The sequence below is a fragment of the Pristiophorus japonicus genome, chromosome 23, assembly GCF_044704955.1.
Source record: "Pristiophorus japonicus isolate sPriJap1 chromosome 23, sPriJap1.hap1, whole genome shotgun sequence".
In the NCBI taxonomy this organism is placed as follows: domain Eukaryota; kingdom Metazoa; phylum Chordata; class Chondrichthyes; family Pristiophoridae; genus Pristiophorus; species Pristiophorus japonicus.
Window position 1 is genome coordinate 35,823,268 of NC_091999.1, and position 18,231 is coordinate 35,841,498.

Below are 18,231 nucleotides of genomic sequence, written 5' to 3' on the forward strand. Positions count from 1 at the left end.
TCTGAACCCATCAGATTTTGAAACGTTTCTATGAGGTTCCCTCTCATTCTTCTGAACTGCAGTGAATACAAGCCCAGTTGATCCAGTCTTTCTTGATAGGTCAGTCCCGCCATCCCGGGAATCAGTCTGGTGAACCTTCGCTGCACTCCCTCAATAGCAAGAATGTCCTTCCTCAAGTTAGGAGATCAAAACTGTACACAATACTCCAGGTGTGGCCTTACCAAGGCCCTGCACAAATGTAGCAACACCTCCCTGCCCCTGTACTCAAATCCCCTCGCGATTAAGGCCAACATGCCATTTGCTTTCTTAACTGCCTGCTGTACCTGCATGCCAAAAAACATCTGCCAAAACCCAGGATTGAACAAGGGACCTTTAGATTTTCAGTCTAACGCTCTTCCAACTGTGCTATTTCGGCTGGCATTTCGGTGCATAGAGAGGTGGAGCTGAGTCCATAATCAAATCAGCCATGATAGTAAATTGCAGAGCAGGATCGAGGGACTCGGTGGCCTACTCCTGCTCCTATTGCTTATGTTATTTTGTTTTTATTACTATCTTTGTTGAAATTACACTAAACCTTGTCGTTGTTTAATTACATTAGGCCATGTCTCTGTTTATATTACACTTGGCCCTGTCTTGATTTATATTACACTAGATCTTGTCTCTGTTTATAATACACTAGGCCCTGTCTCTGTTTATATTACACGAGATCTTGTCTCTGTTTAAATTACACTAGACCCTGTCTCTGGTTATATTTACTAGGCCCTGTCTCTCTTTATATTGCACTAGGCCCTGTCTCTGTTTATGTTATGCTGGACCCTGTCTCCATTTATATTCCACTAGGCCCTGTCTCTGTTTAGGTTACACTAGACCCTGTCTCCCTTTATGTTACACTAGGCCCTGTCTGCCTTTATGTTAAACTGGGCCATGTATCTGTTGACTTCACAAGACAATGTCTGTTTGTGTCAACCGGGGCTCAGTATTTCTCACTTTTGCCTTCGTATCAGATAGTTTTGTGATAAACTCCCACTCCAAGGATTATATATCTATTTATTGTACAACAGTCATGGTTGTCAGTTATTTCTGCATTCGACCATGCGTCTGTTAGATAGACAGAAGATATATAGACAGTGGATAGATATTAATATAAATAAAGATATATATGCGTGAGGGTGGGAGGATGCAATACTTTTTTCGTTGGAACATACGTTTAATTTCGTTACTAGCTAGTAAGAGTTGTGTGCAAAGTAATTTAGATCTGTTATTGCATCGGTAATATTTGTGTTGCGAGGATGGGCTGATTCTTGTAACAATCTCCCAGAGATGGACTAGGATTGAGGGACAGCACTGAAGGTGAGCAATCCACTGCACTTTGAACTACTTAGTGGCACTCTGTGTGTTAAAGGTTACTAATTCACACTTGTCTTGTACTGTGCTCATTTCCCCCAGTTATTTAATGTTAAGGAGTGTTTTTCTTGCAATATTTTCGATTGCGATTTTACGTGACCCACTGGTTGTGTAAGACAGAGCCTGGAACCGTGACCTCACAGCACCGCCGTATCGGCGACTGTAGGATCCGAATATCCACCGAATACTTCTCTCCTATGGTTTAGACGATCAACTAAAAAGAGCACACACAAAGTGTTTGCTATATATGTCTGTGTGTATGTGTGTGTCTGTGTGTGTTTGTGTGTGTATGTATGTACGTGTGTATGTGTGTATGTGCAAATGTATGTGTGTGTGTCCAAATCATAATATGTGCAATTGCATTCCACAAAGATAAATAATTATCTTCAACCATTATTTTTCAGCATTTTATTTTAATCAACATCTAATTGCAGATCGTTTAATACCATTTAAACATATTGATACCATGTTGTCTTGCATGCTCTGATGCAAAGTGATGTCACGCTGACCTTGCTGCTATTAAGGTGACGATGTCTGTTCGCAGTATTCAGTGGGAAAGGGCATTAAATCACACCGAGGAAAATAAGCAGCCAGCCACCAGTCTCTGCAATTTACTGTGCAGTGATCACCTCACCATCACACAGAATCCCCTGATATACACCTGCAGCGTGTGATGATTACTGCAAATGTTGTTAAACATGAAACTGCACCTGCACCTGATTGAGATTAACAAATCTGTAATTAGCTTACACATTGTTTCTATCATTATACCAGACCCTGTCGCAGTTTTTACGGTAATAGACCAAGTCTCAGTTTTTATGCCGTTGATGTGGTTGACTTCCAAAAGGTGTTTGATAAAGTGCGCTTACAATATCTTTGCCAGCAAAATGGAATCCCACAGAATAAAAGGGATAGTGGCAGCATGGATATGAAATTGAATGAGTGGCAGGAATCAGAGAGCAATGTTTTTTTTTGTACTGGAGGAAGGTGTACAGTGGTGTTCTGCAGCAGTTGGTGATAGGAACACTGCTTTTCTTGATTTTTATTCATGACTTACATTTAGGTGTAAGGGCACAATTTCAAAAGTTGCAGATGACTCATAGCTTGGTCGTATAGTGAACAGTGAGGAGGATAGTATGAGACGTCAAGAGGACATAGACATGCTGGTGGAATAGACGGACACGTGGCAAATAAAAAACAGAAAATTGTGAAGTGATACTTTTTGATAGGAAGAATGAGGACAGGCAAAATATACTAAAGGATACAATTCTAAAAGGTGTGATGAACACAGAGACCCGGGGATATATGTGCACAAATCATTGAATGTGGCAGGACAGGTTCAGAAAGTGTTTTGAAAAGCATACGTCATCCTGGGCTTAATAAATAGAGCCATAGAATACAAAAGCAAGGAAATTATGACGAACCTGTTTAAAACACTGATAAGGCCTCAAATGAAGTTTTGTGTCCAATTCTGGGCACCGCGCTTTAGTAAGGATATGAAGGCCTTAGCGAGGGTGCAAAAAGATTTACGTGTGGTTCCAGGGATAAGGTACTTCGGTTATGTGGAGAGACAGGAGAAGCTGGGGTTCTTATCCTTAGAGCAGAGAAGGGTGAGATGAGATTTGATCGAGGTGTTCATAATTATAAGGGATCTAGACAGAGAAGCTGGAGAAAAACCTTTCCCATTGGCGGAAGGGTTGAGAAAAGAGGACACAGATTTAAGACAGAAGATCCAAAGGCGACATTAGGGAAATATTTTTATGCAGCGATTGTTTAGAATCTGAAATGCACTGCCTAAAAGGTTGGTGGGGGCAGATTCAATCATGGCATTACAAAGGGAATTGGATAATTACTTGAAGGAAGAAAATTCACAGGGCTACCGGAAAGGGCGGGGGAGTGGACTAGCTGAAATGCTCTTGCAGAGAGCGGCACGGACTATATGGGTCGAAAGTTCCTCTTCTGTGCTGTAACCATTCTATGATTGTATAATACACCAGAGCCTGTCTCAGTTGTTACTGAACGAGACAATGTTCCAGTTTACATAACCCCACACACCACGTTAAATATTCACTCCATCCACCACCGGCGCACCATGTCTGCAGTGATTACTATCCACAAGATGCATTGTAGCAACTCGGCTTGACATCTTCGACAGCACTTTCCAAACCTACGACCTCTTCCAACTAGAAGGGCAAGGACAGCAGGGTCATAGGAATACCATCATCTCAACGTACCCGTCCAAATCACACACCATTATGTCTTTGAAATGTATTACCGTTCCTTCATAGTCACTGGGTTCAATTCGTGGAACCCCTCCCTAACACTGTGCAAGTACCTTCACCACACGGTCTGCAGCGGATCAAGGTGGCAGCTCACCACCTGCTTCTCAAGGCCAATTATGGATAGACCATCAATGATGGCCTTGCCAGCGACACCCACGTTTCAGTGACCAATAAAACAATATCCCTGTATAGAACTACTAGTATTGTACTCGGCGCTGTCTCAGATATTACTGGAATATGCCATGCCTTTGTTCCTATTATAAAAGACCCTGTATCTGTTTATATTAAACTAGACTAGGACATTGCTTATATTGCACTAGCCCGATCTTTTCACATTACTGTATTAAACCATGTCTCTGTTAATATTAGACTAGACCCTGTCACCGTTATCACTGCATTAGATTATGTCCTTGTTTATATTAAGCTAGACGCTGTCTCAGTTATTACTGCCCTAGACGCTGTAACGCCCAGGGCAGGTACAGCATCTGTCAGATACAGGGTAAACTCCCGCTATGCTGTCCCATCACACACTGCCAGGGCAGGTACAGCACAGTTTAGGCACAGACTAATGCTCCCTCTACAAAGTCCCATCAAACAATCGCAGGGCAGATACAGCACGGGTTAGATATAGCGTAAAGATCTACACTGTCCCATCATATACTCCCATATCATTTAATGCACAGTTTACATTTGGATTAAAACTCCTTCTGTGCACTCCGATCAATTTGTTCCGAGGCATATCCTTATGGCTGAGGGTAATCTTTTGTTAGCTGTTGACATTTATTTGTGGGGAAATGTCAATGAACAATTCTTGAGAGACGGAACAGAAAATGGAAATACGAGAATGAGACGAGACATGTGATGTTGCTGTTCATGCTGACGAGAAGGAACCTTTCCCCATTCTCTCCGTGGGTATCATTTTTACTTGATTCGAATATAATTTAGTGAAATGTACCAAAAAACAATTGTTACTGGAATCTGTTGACACATTTCCATTTCTGTCCATCTTTATTTCGATGCTGTGTTGGTGGGGAAACATTTGTTGTGTCTCTGTCGCTCAATACTCTAATCTGGGGCTTCTATTTCTGTGTTTATTTACAGAAACGCCTCACTGGTTGCCATGACGTGTTCATGGCAGCATAATCAGAACAACAGAGTCGCTTATTGATTAGACTCAACTCACAACAATGGCTTATTTTAAGCATATTGACAGTGGGTACACAGAAGTAGAAATATTTCGAACAGTGACGTTGGCTTCAGTTTTGTTCAATTGCAACAGATGTGATTTATATCAAAGGGAATAAATATTAACATTAATAATTCAGTTCTGAATGTTCTGCTGCTTAATCAATGGAACATCTATGAACAGGTTGGTATTCCACTGGATCTCCATTTAATGGAAGATTTAACCAACTGAAATTAACCAAGTTAAACCAGTGACCAGAGGAGTGTTCGTCAATTACAGTAATATCTAAGCTGGTCACATAAAATGATTTACACACAATGAATTACTATCCAAGTGTGGTCACCTTTGTAATGTAGGAAACGTGGCTGTCAATTGGTGCACAGCAAGATCCCGCAAACAGCAATGAAATAATGATAAGATAATCTATTTTTCAAATGTTGCTTGAGGGATAAGTATTTGCGCTGTAAACCCTGGAGAACTCCTCTGCTCTCTAAAATAGTGCCATGAGTCCTTTATATCCAACTGAGTGGGAAGATGTGCCTCAGTTTAATATCTGCCCTGAATGACGTCACCTCTGACCGTGCAGCACTCCCTCAGTACTGGTACCGGTCGAGTCAGCGTAGATTATGGATCAGGTTTCTGGAGTGGAATTTAGTATCTGTGACCTTCTGAGTCAGAGGCGAGAACGATCCCACTGGACCGAGGCTTGAACATATCACAGCTTGTATTTTAAAATGCTGCCATTCAACTCATCGTGTCTGAAGTTCAGAGCCTGCGCCCAATCTTATACCGCTCCATTTATTATCAGGAGCCAGTTCTCTTTTCTTGCCTGGGATGTCATTCCCACACTGGGATTTACACTGGTGTCAGCGATTCAGCGGGGAACATCTGGAAGTGCCCGAAGCAGAAGGACTCACCGAACCTAAGTTTTACACTGTGTGAGCTGCACCATCAGAGCAGCTGGAATCAGGGACTGTTCTCCTGAGAGCCGAGCAGGTTATGGGCCATGTAATAGCGGTGTTCAAAATCATGAAGAGTTTAGGTCGGGTAAATTGGCAGATACTCCATCACTCCCTCCCATCATCCCTCCCACCCTTCACCAGTATCTCCTTCTCTCCCTCCCTTCATTCCTCCCTCCAGAATTGCACCCTCCCTATACCCATCCCTCCCTCCCGCTGTCCATCGCTCCAACCCAGCTTTACTCCACCCCGCCCTTGCTCCACACCTTCCACCCTCCATCCCAGCCTCAGCCCAAACGTTTCTTATTTTTCCCTTTGCAGTGTTTCTGCTTCCATCGATGGGGATTCCTCAGCTGGGATTTTCTGCACCCAATTCCTTCACCGGGCTTTCAAATATATTAACAAATAAGAGAGAGAGCGATGCTTAATCTGTGCATTTGACCCCACCACCCCCCACCTTCTCCTAAAAAACTGACGTGAAATAACATGTTGACCTTTCCGGAGAGGGAGTTGGCTGGGGAACTGGCGCGGGGTAGAAGTTCAAGTTGGGGCAGTCAGGATATTTTACCATTTTTTAAACAAAAAAGTGCATTTTTGCAAGACAACGATGACTTTCAGCTGTTCTGTTTTCCTCCCCCTTCTCCCTGTTGAGGACGGACCAGTTCCCGCCCAGAGCTCACTGCCATTGTGTGTACGGGTCGGTAGGATGCAAGTTCTCGCCAGGCGGACAGACTTTGAGAAGCTGGGCCTGTTCTCCTTAGAGCAGGGAAGGATGAGGGGAGATATAGCAGATTAGTACCAGGGATGAATGACTAGAAACACTAGTTTGGCCCCAGCTGGAGTATTGTATCCAATTTTGGGCACCACACTTTAGGAAGGACGTGAAGACTTTCGAGAGGGTACCGAAGAGATTGTTTGGAAACGCATCAGGAATGGGCGATTACAAATATGTGGACAGACTGGAGAAGCCAGTGCTGTTCTCCTTGGAGCAGAAATGGTTAAGAGGAGATTTAGTAGATTGGTACCTGCATGAGGGATTTCATTTAATGTGGAGAGACCGCAGAAGATGGGATTTTTCTCCTTAGAGCAGAAATGGTTAAGAGGAGATGTAGTAGATTATCATCAGGCATGAGAGACTTCAGTTAATGTTGAGTTGCGGTCGAAGGCCAGCCATGCTCTTCCTGAATGGCGGAGCAGACTTGAGGGGCCGAATGGCCTACTCTTGCTCCTCATTGTTATGTCCTTATTTTCTTAAACAGAGTCTGTGTGTACTGTAGTATAACTCAGACAGAACCTAGTGTAATATAAACCAGGTCATGAATTATATAAACAGAGAAATATCTGTTTCAGTAATAATTGATATTGGGACTTATGTAATATAAACAGAGAAATGGTCAGATATAATTTAACTAAAATATGTTCTGGTGCAGGAATAACTGGGACTGGGTCATGTGTAATATAAACAGGGACATGGTCCTGTATAATATAAACTGAGACCAGGTAAAGTACATTAATAACTTAGACAGTTATGCCCTGCCTCAGTTATACTGATCTGGAGAATGCCTCTGTTAAAAGTACAGCAGGACATGTTTTAGTTTTTGCTGTAATAGAACTTGTCTCTGTTTATATTACAGTAGGTCCAGTCTCTGTTTATATTACAGTAGACTATGTCTCAGTTTCTATTATACTGGACAATATCTCTGTTTATATTGCACTAGAAAATGTCTCTGGTTATATTACACTAGACACTGTCTCAGTTTATTTACACGAGATAATGTCTCAGTTTATATTACAGTATACAATCTCTCTGTTTATATTACACGAGACAATGTGCATGTTTACATTGCCCGAGACAATGTTTCTGTTTATATTACACAAGACAATGTCCCTGTTTATATTACACAAGACGATGTCTCAGTTATTACTGCACCAGACCATAGCGCAGGAATATTAGACTAGGTCCTATCTCCATCAGTACTGTACTAGACTCTTTTTCTGATAATATTGCACAATGTCCTGCCTCATTCATTATTGCACAAGACCTGGTCACTAGTTATTTTACACTATGTTCTGCATCTGTTCATATTACACTGGGCCATGTGTCAGTTATTACCGCACTAAGCCATGTCTCTGTTTATATTACACAAGGCTCTCTCTGTTAGTATTGCATGAGAACACGTGTCTCTTTATATTACACTAGGCTCTGTCTCAGTTATCACTGCATTTGACCATGCATGTGATTAAATTTCACTCAGACTTGTCTCATTTTACATTACACGATGCCCTGCTTAGTTATTATTGCACTGGACCGTACCTCTGTTCATATAGTCTTAGATTAAATACTCTCTCATTTATTGCTGCAATCGGTTATGTATCTTTCATATTACACGAAACCTTGCCTCACTTACAATGCACGAGGAAATGTCTATGTTTATAGTACACTGGACACTCTCAGTTATTACAATCTATACCGTGTCTCTATTTATATTACACTAGGCACTGTCGCACTTATTACTACACTAGACGATGTCTCCTCTTTTTACTGCTCTAGGTCTTGTCTCTCTTATTAATGGATTAGACCATTCTTCTGTTTAAGTTACACGATACGCTTTCTCAATTAGTACTGAACTATACCATGCCTCTATTCAATTAGATGATGGATGATCGGCACCTTAACTCCATCGACCAGCATTGGTTCCGTCATCTGTAATATCCTAACCGAACCAAAATCTACCAATCAATCTCTGGCAGCAATCAGAAAATAATACCTCTGCCTGTTATAGACTTCCCTTTACGAAGGGATTTGATAGGGTTAAAAGTGAGACAGTGTTTTCACTGACAGGAGTGTCGGTAAACAGAGGACGCAGATTTAAGATCATTTGCAAAGAAAAACAGAAGGGAGATGAGGAGATGTTTTAATATAGCAATGGCTCTGATCTGCAATGCAGAAGGTATACACTATCTTCCGTTTTTATAAATGGAGACGTAGGATGCAAATGAAAGGAACTTATTGCTAAGCATTTGTAAAACATTGTTTATTGTAAGCGTCACATTTTAGGAACGATTGCACGGCCTTGGAAAGGGTGCAGCGGGAATTTACTAGAATAGTACCTTGGATGAAATACTTCAGTTAACTGAAGACAATCAGTGCATTGGGATTGTTGTCATTAGCGCAGAAAAGGGTAAAAGGAGCTTTTATAAACAAGTTCAAACTCGTGAATGGTTCTGACACTTTAAATAAGAAGGTCATTTTTCATTGGCTGACGGGTCTGGAACCAGAGGATACAGATTTAAGGAACGTGGCAAAAGAGCCAGAGGCGAAATGAGGAAAAAGAAGTACACAACGAGCTGTTATGATCTGGAATACACTATCTGATAGGGTGCTGGAAGCAGTTCAGGTAATAAGTTTCAAAAGGGAATTGGGTAAATAATTCTATTTGAAAAAATGCAGGGATATTGGGAAATAGCAGGGGGAGTGGGACCAATTGCTTAGCTATTTTAGCTTAGTGTCAGCACAGGCACAAGTGGGCTGAATGTACACATTATCTGCTGTATCATTCTTCCATTTTGTGTTTCTATAACTACATCATGTCTAGGTTCATATTACACTGAGACCCTTCTCTGTTTATAAAACACTAAATCCTGCCGCAGTTATTATTGCAATGGACAAGGAATCTTTTTGAATCACGCTAGGATCTAAGAATATAAGAACAAAATAAATAGGAGCAGGAGTAGGCCAATTGGCTCCTCGAGCCTGCTCTGCCATTTAATCATGGCTGATCTGATCATGGACCCAGCTCCACTTCCATGCCCGTTCCCCATAACCCTTTATTCCATTATCGCTCTAAGATCTGTCCATCTCTGTCTCACATATATTCAATGACCCAGCCTCCACAGCTCTTTCTGGCAGAGAATTCCATAGCTTTACAACCCTCTAAGAGAAGAAATTTCTCCTCATCTCTATTTAAACTGGGCAGCCCCTTATTCTGAGAATAAACCCCCTAGGTTTAGTTTCCCCTATGAGTGGAAGTATCCTCTCTGCATCCATCTTGTCGAGCCCCCTTATATGTTTCGATAAAAACACCTCTCATTCTTCTGAATTCCAACAAGTATAGGCCTAACCTACTCAACCTTTCTTCATAAGACAACCACCTCACCTTCAGAATCAACCGAGTGAATCTTCGCTGAACAGCCTCCAATGCAAGTATATCCCTCCTTAAATACGGAGACCCAAACTGTAAGCAGTACTCCAGGTTTGGCCTCACCAATACAGTGTACAGTTGTATCAGGACATCTCTTCTTTTATACTCTATCCCCGTTACAATAAAGGCCAACATTCCATTTGCCTTCCTGATTACTTGCTGTACATGCATACTAACTTTTTGTGTTTCATGCACAAGCACGCCCAGGTTCTTCTGTACCTCAGCACTGTGCCAGTTTTCTCCATTTAAATTTTAATGTACTTTTTTATTTTTCTGCCATAGTGGATAACCTCACATTTTGCCACATTATACATCGTCTGCCAAATTTTTGCCCATTCATTTCGCCTGTCTATATCCCCTTGCATATTTGTGGTGTCTTCCTCACAATTTACTTTCCCACCCAACATTTCGTTTTACTCCCCACGCTTGCATGGTCCCCTTACCTCGTGCTCTAGTCCGTTTGCTCATCTTCCCTGCAGTCCCTGTCTGGGTCATTGATGCCCTGGACACTGTCACAGTTATTACTGCAATAGAGTCAATCTCTTTTTATATTACACTCGACCCTGTTTCAGTTCATATGACACTGGACCCTGTCTCTGTCTATATCACTCTACACCCTGTCTCTGTTTATATTATATTAGACCCTGTTTCTGTCTGTATTACACTAGACCCTGTCTCACTTTATATTACACTAGACCCTTAATCTATTTCTATTACACTCGAGCCTGTCCCTGTTTATATTACAGTAGACCCTGGCTCTGTTTATATTACACAACGCCCTGTCCCTGTTTATTTTACAGTAGACCCTGCTGCTCTTTATTTTACACTAGGTTCTGTCCCTGTTTATATTACACTATATCCTGTCTCATTTTTTATTACACTTTACCCTGTCTATATTTATAATACACTAGCCACTATCTCTATTTATATTACATTACACCCTTTATCCGTCATTCCTGACATAGACCATGTCTGAAATATATTATAATATACCCCGTCTATCTTCATATTATACAAGACCTTGTCTAAAATATTCGTGCACTGGACGCTGTCACTATTTATTGTACAACAGACCCTGCCTCAGTTATTGCTGTGCTCGTCCATGCGTCTGTTACTTAAGCAGAAGATTTAAAGAGGGATCGATAGATATTAATATAAATAAAGATGTATGTGTTTGTGGGTTTGAGGATACAATACATTTTTGGTTTGAAGTATTTGTTTAGTTTTGTTAACAACTATCAACAGCTGTGTGCAATTACTAATTGATCTGGTATTGTGTCGGTTATATTCATGTTGATAGGATGGGGTGAATTTTGTAACAATTTCCTGGAGATGGACTGGGATTGAGGGACAGGACTGAAGGTGAGCAATTCACTGCAATTTGCACTACTTATTGGCACTCTGTGTGTTAAAGGTTACTAATTGACACTTGTTTTGTCCTGTGCCAATTCCTCCCTGTTCTTTAATATTAAGGAATGTTTTTCCTCCAGTATTTGCTATTTAGCTGTCCCATGACCCACTGATTGCGTCAGACAGAACCTGGAACTGTGACGTCACAGCACTGTCGAATGGTCGGCCGCGTGGTGCTAATATCCACCGGAAAAAATGTCTTATCTGGTTGAGATGAACAACTGAAAAGAGTATGTGTATCTGCATGTGTGTGTGTGTATGTGGGTACACAACACATCATTCATAATGTGTGCATTCCACAAAGATAAATGATAAGCTTCAACCATTATTTTTCAGCATTTTATTGTTTTCAAAATGCAATTGCAGGTCGTTAATACCTTTACCATTTATTGATAACCCATTGTTTTGTGTGTTCTTGTTTAGAAAGTTTCGTCACACTGACCATTTCTTTACCAAGGTGATCAATTCTGTCCGCAATATTCAGTGGGAAAGGGGATTAAATCACACCGAGGATAATGAGCAGCCACCCACCTGTCTCGGCGCTTTACTGGCCAGTGATCACCTCACCATCACACAGATGCTCCTGAGATTTACCTCTAGTGTGTAAGTGATGGTAAAAATGAAAATGCACCTGTACCTGGCAAGAGGTTAGCAAATCTGTAATTATCTAACTTATTGCTTCTCTCATTACACCAGACCCCGTCTCAGTTTTTAATGCACAAGGCCCAGTCTCAGTTCATATGGTTGATGTGGTCCACTTCCATAAATTGCCTTGATAATATATTTGCCAGCAAAGTTGATGCCAATAGAATAAAAAGGACAGTGGCAGCATGGATATGAAATTGGTTGAGTATCAGGAATCAGACAGTCGTGTTTTTTTTTGGACCAGCGGAAGGTATACAGAGATATTCTGCAGTGGTTCATAAGAGGAGCTCTGCTTATTTTGATTTATATTCATGACATGGATTTTGGTGTACGGGGCACAATTCCAAACTTTTCAGATGACTAAAAGCTTGGAAGCATAGTGAGCAGTGAAGAGGGTACTGATGACTGCAAGAGGACATAGAGATGATGGTGGAATGGGTGGACATGTGTCAAACTAAACAGAGAACATTTTAAAGTGATCCATTTTGGTGGGAAGAAGGAGAGGCAAAATAAACGAAAGAGTAGAATTCTAAAGGGCGTGATGAACAAAGAGACGTTGGGGTATGTGTACAAAAATTATAGAAGGTGGCAGGGCAGGTTGAGAAAGTGGTTTTAAAAGCATACGGAATCCTGGGCTTCATTAATAGAGGCATAGAATACAAAAGCAATGACCAACCTGTATAAAACACTGGTTAGTCCTCAACTGAGTATTGTTTCCAATTCTGCGCACCACACTTTAGGAAATATGTGAAGGCCTTAGAAAGGGTGCAGAAAAGATTTACGTGTGGTTCCAGGGATAAGGTACTTCAGTTATGTGGCTAGACAAGAGAAGCTGGGGTTGTTCTCCCTAGAGCAGAGAAGGTTGAGATGATATTTGTGAGAGGTGTTCAGAATCATAAGGGCTCTGGACAGAGTAGCTGCCTAGAGATTGTTCCCATTGACATAAGAGTCGAGAACAGAGGACACAGATTTAAGGTGATTGTCAGGAGCACCAAAGGCGACGTGAGGAAATTGGTTTTAAGCAGCGAGCGGTTAGGATCTGGAATGCACTGCCTGACAGGGTGGTGGAGGTAGGGTCAATCATGGCATTGCAAAGGGATTTGAATAAATACGTAAAGGAAGAAAATTCACAGGGCTACGGGAAAGGACGGGGGAGTGGACGAGCTGAAATACTCTTGCAGAGAGCGGCACGGACTATATGGGCCTAGTGGCACTTTTATGTGCTCTGACCATTCTACGATTGTATAATACACCAGAGCCTGTTTCAGTGATTACTATACTAGACCCTGTTCCTGTTTATATCACGCCATCCATTAAAAATTTACTACCTCAACCATCGGCGGACCTTGTCTGCAGTGAGTATTATCTACAAGTTGCATTGCAGCAACTTCCCAAGACATCTTCGACAGCACTTTCCAAACCTAGAAGTATAAGGGCAGCGGGCTCGTGGGAACACCATCACCTCCACGTACCCCTCCAAATCACTCACCATCCTGAATTGGAAATTTATTACGGTCCCTTCATAATTGCTGGGTCAAATTCGTGGAACCCCCTCCCTAAAACTGCGGGAGTACCTTCACCACACGGACTGCAAGCGGTTCAATGTCGCAGCTCAACACCTGCTTTTCAAATACAATTAGGGTTACACATTTAATCTTGGCCTTACCAGCGACACCCACATGCCAGGCATAAATAAAACATTGTCCCTGTATCAGTAATTACTGCAGTAGGTTCTACCTCAATTATTACTGCACTAGAACTACTAATATTGTACTATGCCGTGTCTCAGATATTACTGGAATATGCCACGCCATTGTTCCTATTACTCAGGACCATGTCTCTGCTTATAGTAAACGAGACAAAGACACTGTTTTTTTAAACCAGCCCCATCCTTCCATTTTAAAAAACTAGCCCATGCCTCTGTTTATACTAAACTAGACCCTGTTTCATTTATTACTGCACTGAACTCTGTAACTCACAGGGCAGGTACAGCATGTGTCAAATACAGAGTAATGCTCCCTCTACACCGTTCCATCAAACACTCCTAGGGCAGGTACTGCTTGGATGAGATACAGATTAAATCTCTCTAGACTGTCCCATCAAACATTCCCAGGGCAGGTACAACACGGGTTAGGTACAGAGTAAAGCTCTATCTACACAGTCCCATCTAACACGACAAGGGCTGGTCCAGCACGGGTTGGATACAGTGTACAGATCCCTCTACATTGTCCCACCAAAAACTCTCAGATCATTTCATACACATGTCACATTTTGGATTGAACCTCCCTCTGCGCACTATAATCAACTTGGTTCGAAGCATTTCAGTAGGGCTTAAGGAAAACGTTTGTTAGATGTGACATCTAGTTGTGGGGGGAAGGCCAATTATCCATTCTCCAGAAAGAAGGTGGAAAGTGGAAACAGGAGAGGGAGAGGATACAGGAAATCTCCACTGTCACATTTGTGATGTCACTTTATACGGTGACTAGAATCTTTCCCAATTCTGACCGTGGGTATCAACTTTACTTTATTTTCCTATAATTTAGAGAAATGTAACAAAAAACAATTGTTGCTGGAATCTGTTGAGATATTTTCATTTCTCTCTATCTTTATTTCTGTGCCATGTTGGTGGGGACACATTTATTGTGTTTCTGTCGCTCAATGCTCTAATCTGGGACTTCTGTTTCTGTGTTTATTTACATAAACGCCTCACTGAAGTGTTCATGGCAGTAAAATCAGATGAACAGAGTCAATTATTGATTCATTTCATCTCACAACAAGGGCTTTTTAAAATAATATTGACATTTGGCACACAGATATATACATATCTCGAACTGTGACGTTGGCTTCAGTTTTGTTCAATTAGAACAGATGTGATTTATATCAAAGGGAATACACTTTAAAATGTATAATTCAGTTCTGAAAGTTCTGCTGCCGAAATCAGTGGAACATCTCTGAACAGGCTGCTATTCCACTGGATCTCAATTTATTGGAAGATTTAACCCATTGAAACTAAATAAGTTAAACCAGTGCCCAGAGGAGTGTCCTACAATTGCAGTAATATCTGAGCTTTTCACATATCGCAACTTGTATTTTCAAATGTTGACATTTAGAAACACCTTGCGTTTATACAGCGACTTTCATGAACTCATGTTACCCAAACTGCTTTACAGCCAACGATATTTGTTTGGAAGTGTGGTCGTTATTGTAATGTAGGAAATGTGGCAACCAATTTCTGCACAGCAAGATCCCACAAACAGCAATGAAATAATGATCAGATAATCTATTTTTCAGCTGTTGGTTGAGTGATAATTTGTTGCGCTGGAAACCGTGGAGAACTCCTCTGCTCTTTACGATAGTGCCAAGAGTCCTTTATATCCAACTGGTCGGGAAGATGGGGCCTCACTTTAATGTCTGACCCGAAAGACGGCACATCTGATTATGCAGCATTTCCTCAGTACTAGCATCGGGCATGTCGGCACAGCTTATGGGCTCTGGTCGCTGGAGTGGAGTTTAGTATCTGTAACCTTCTGAGTCAGAGGCGAAAGCGATTCCACTGAGGCAAGGCTTGAACATATCACAGCTTGTATTTAAAAATGTTGCCATTCAGCTCATCGTCTTTGAATTTCAGAGCCTGAACCCAGTCTTACACTGATCCGTTTATTATCAGGGAGAGTTCTCTTATCTTGCCTGTGATGTAATTCACACACAGGGACTTGCACTGGTTCCATAAAAAAGTGTCAGTGATTCCGCAGGGAATATCTGGAAGTGCCTGAGGCAGAAGGACTCACGGAACTTGAGATTTACACTGCGTGAGCTGCACCATCAGAGCAGCTGGAAGCTGGGATTGTTCTCCTTAGAGCTGAGCAGGTTATGGGTCATTTATTATCGGTGCTCAAGAATATGAAGAGTTTTGATCGGGTAAATTGGGAGATATTACATCAGTCCCTCCCACCATCCCTTCCTCCCTCCACCCGCCTCTGCTTCCCTCCCTCCCTTCATCCCTCCTTCCTTTCATCCCACCCTCCCCCCTCCCTCCCTCCATCAATCGCTCCCTCCCTGGACCCACAGCTCCCTCCCTGCGTCCACATTCCACCCATCCTTCACTCCAACGCTACCTTGCTCCATTCCTCCCTCCCTCAATCCCTCCCTCCATCAATCGCTCCCTCCCTGCACCCATCCCTTCCTCCGCCCACCCCTCCAGCCCTCCATCACTCCACCCCTCCTTTGCTCCACTCCTTCCTCCCTCCATCCCTCCCTCAGTCTAACTGACTCTTATTTATCCTATTGCAGTGTTTCTGGTTCCATCGATGAGGATTCCTCAGCTGGAATTTTCTGCACCCAATTCCTTCACCGGGCTTTCATATATATTAACAAATAAGAGAGAGATCGATGGCAAATATATACATTTAACCCTCCCACCTCCATCTAAAAAAACTGACAAGAAATAAAATGGTGACCTTTACGGAGAGGGAGTTCGCAGCGAACTGGCACTGGGTAGAATTTCTAGCTGGGCAAGTGAGGATATTTTTTCTGCATTTAAATTAAATAAATAAGGATCACAGTTTTTCAAAAATTGCTTTAAGTCATCGTCGACTTTCAGCTGCTCTTTTTTCCTGCCCATTTTCGCAATTGAGGACGGGCCAGTTCCTGCCTGGAGCTCGATGCCATTGTATGTACTGGAAGGTAGGATGCAAACGGTCGTTACACGGATATCTTGTAAATTCTGGGGCTGTTCTTCTTTCAGCAGAGAAGGGTAAGGGGAGATTTACCAGATTGGTACCAAGGATGAAAGACTGGAACCACGAGTTCGGCCCCAGCTGGAGGATTGTGTCCAATTCTGGGCACCACACTTTAGGAAGGACGTGAAGACTTTCGAGAGGGTACAGAAGAGATTTACTGGAAACGCATCAACGATGGGGGATTAAAATTATGTGGAGAGACTGGAGAAGCTGGGGTTGTTTTCCTTGGAGTAGAGAAGGTTAAGAGGAAATGGGTGACTTGAATATGCACATAGATTGTGCTAACGAAACTGGAAGCAATACGGTGGAGGAGGAATACCTGGAGTGCATAAGGGATGGTTTCCGAGACCAATATGTCGAGGAACCAACTAGGGGGGAGGCTATTTTAGACTGGGTGGTGTGTAATGAGAGAGGATTAATTAGCAATCTCGTTGTGCAAGGCCCCTTGGGGAAGAGGGACCATAATGTGGTGGAATTCTGCATTAGGATGGAGAATGAAACAGTTAATTCAGAGACCATGGTCCAGAACTTAAAGAAGGGTAACTTTGAAGGTATGAGGCGTAAATTGGCTAGGATAGATTGGCGAATGATACTTAAGGGGTTGATTGTGGATGGGCAATGGCAGACCTTTAGAGACCGCATGGATTAACTACAACAATTGTACATTCCTGTCTGGCGTAAAAATAATAAAGGGAAGGTGGCTCAACCGTGGCTATCAAGGGAAATCAGGGATAGTATTAAAGCCAAGGAAGTGGCATACAGATTGGCCATAAATAGCAGCGAACCCGGGGACTGGGAGAAATTTAGAACTCAGCAGAGGAGGACAAAGGGTTTGATTAGGGCAGGGAAAATGGAGTAAGTGAATAAGCTCGCAGGGAACATTAAGACGGATTGCAAAAGTTTCTATAGATATGTAAAAAGAAAAAGGTTAGAAAAGACAAACGTAGGTCCCCTGCAGTCAGAATCAGGGGAAGTCATAACGGGAAAAAAAGAAATGGCAGACCAATTGAACAAGTACTTTGGTTCGGTATTTACTAATGAGGACACAAACAACCTTCTGGATATAAAAGGCTCAGACGGTCTAGTAAGGAGGAGGAACTGAGGGAAATCCTTATTAGTCGGGAAATTGTGTTGGGGGAATTGATGGGATTGAAGGCCGATAAATCCCAGGGCCTGATGGATTACATTCCAGAGTACATAAGGAGGTGGCCTTGGAAATAGCGGAGGCATTGACAGTCAGTTTCCAACATTCCATTGACTCTGGATCAGTTCCTATCGAGTGGAGGGTAGCCAATGTAACCCCACTTTTTAAAAAAGGAGGGAGAGAGAAAACAGGGAATTATAGACCGGTCAGCCTGACCTCAGTACTGGGTAAAATGATGGAATCAATTATTAAGGATGTCA

The 18,231-nt window shown here is 42.2% G+C and overlaps 1 non-coding gene across 1 annotated transcript; it reads right to left on the reverse strand.

Moving 5' to 3' along the window:
* Positions 1 to 342: 342 nt before the first annotated feature.
* On the reverse strand, positions 343 to 415 carry trnaf-gaa (transfer RNA phenylalanine (anticodon GAA)). Its single transcript has one exon. It is a non-coding gene; the product is annotated as a tRNA-Phe (tRNA).
* Between the last annotated feature and the right edge of the window lie 17,816 nt (positions 416 to 18,231).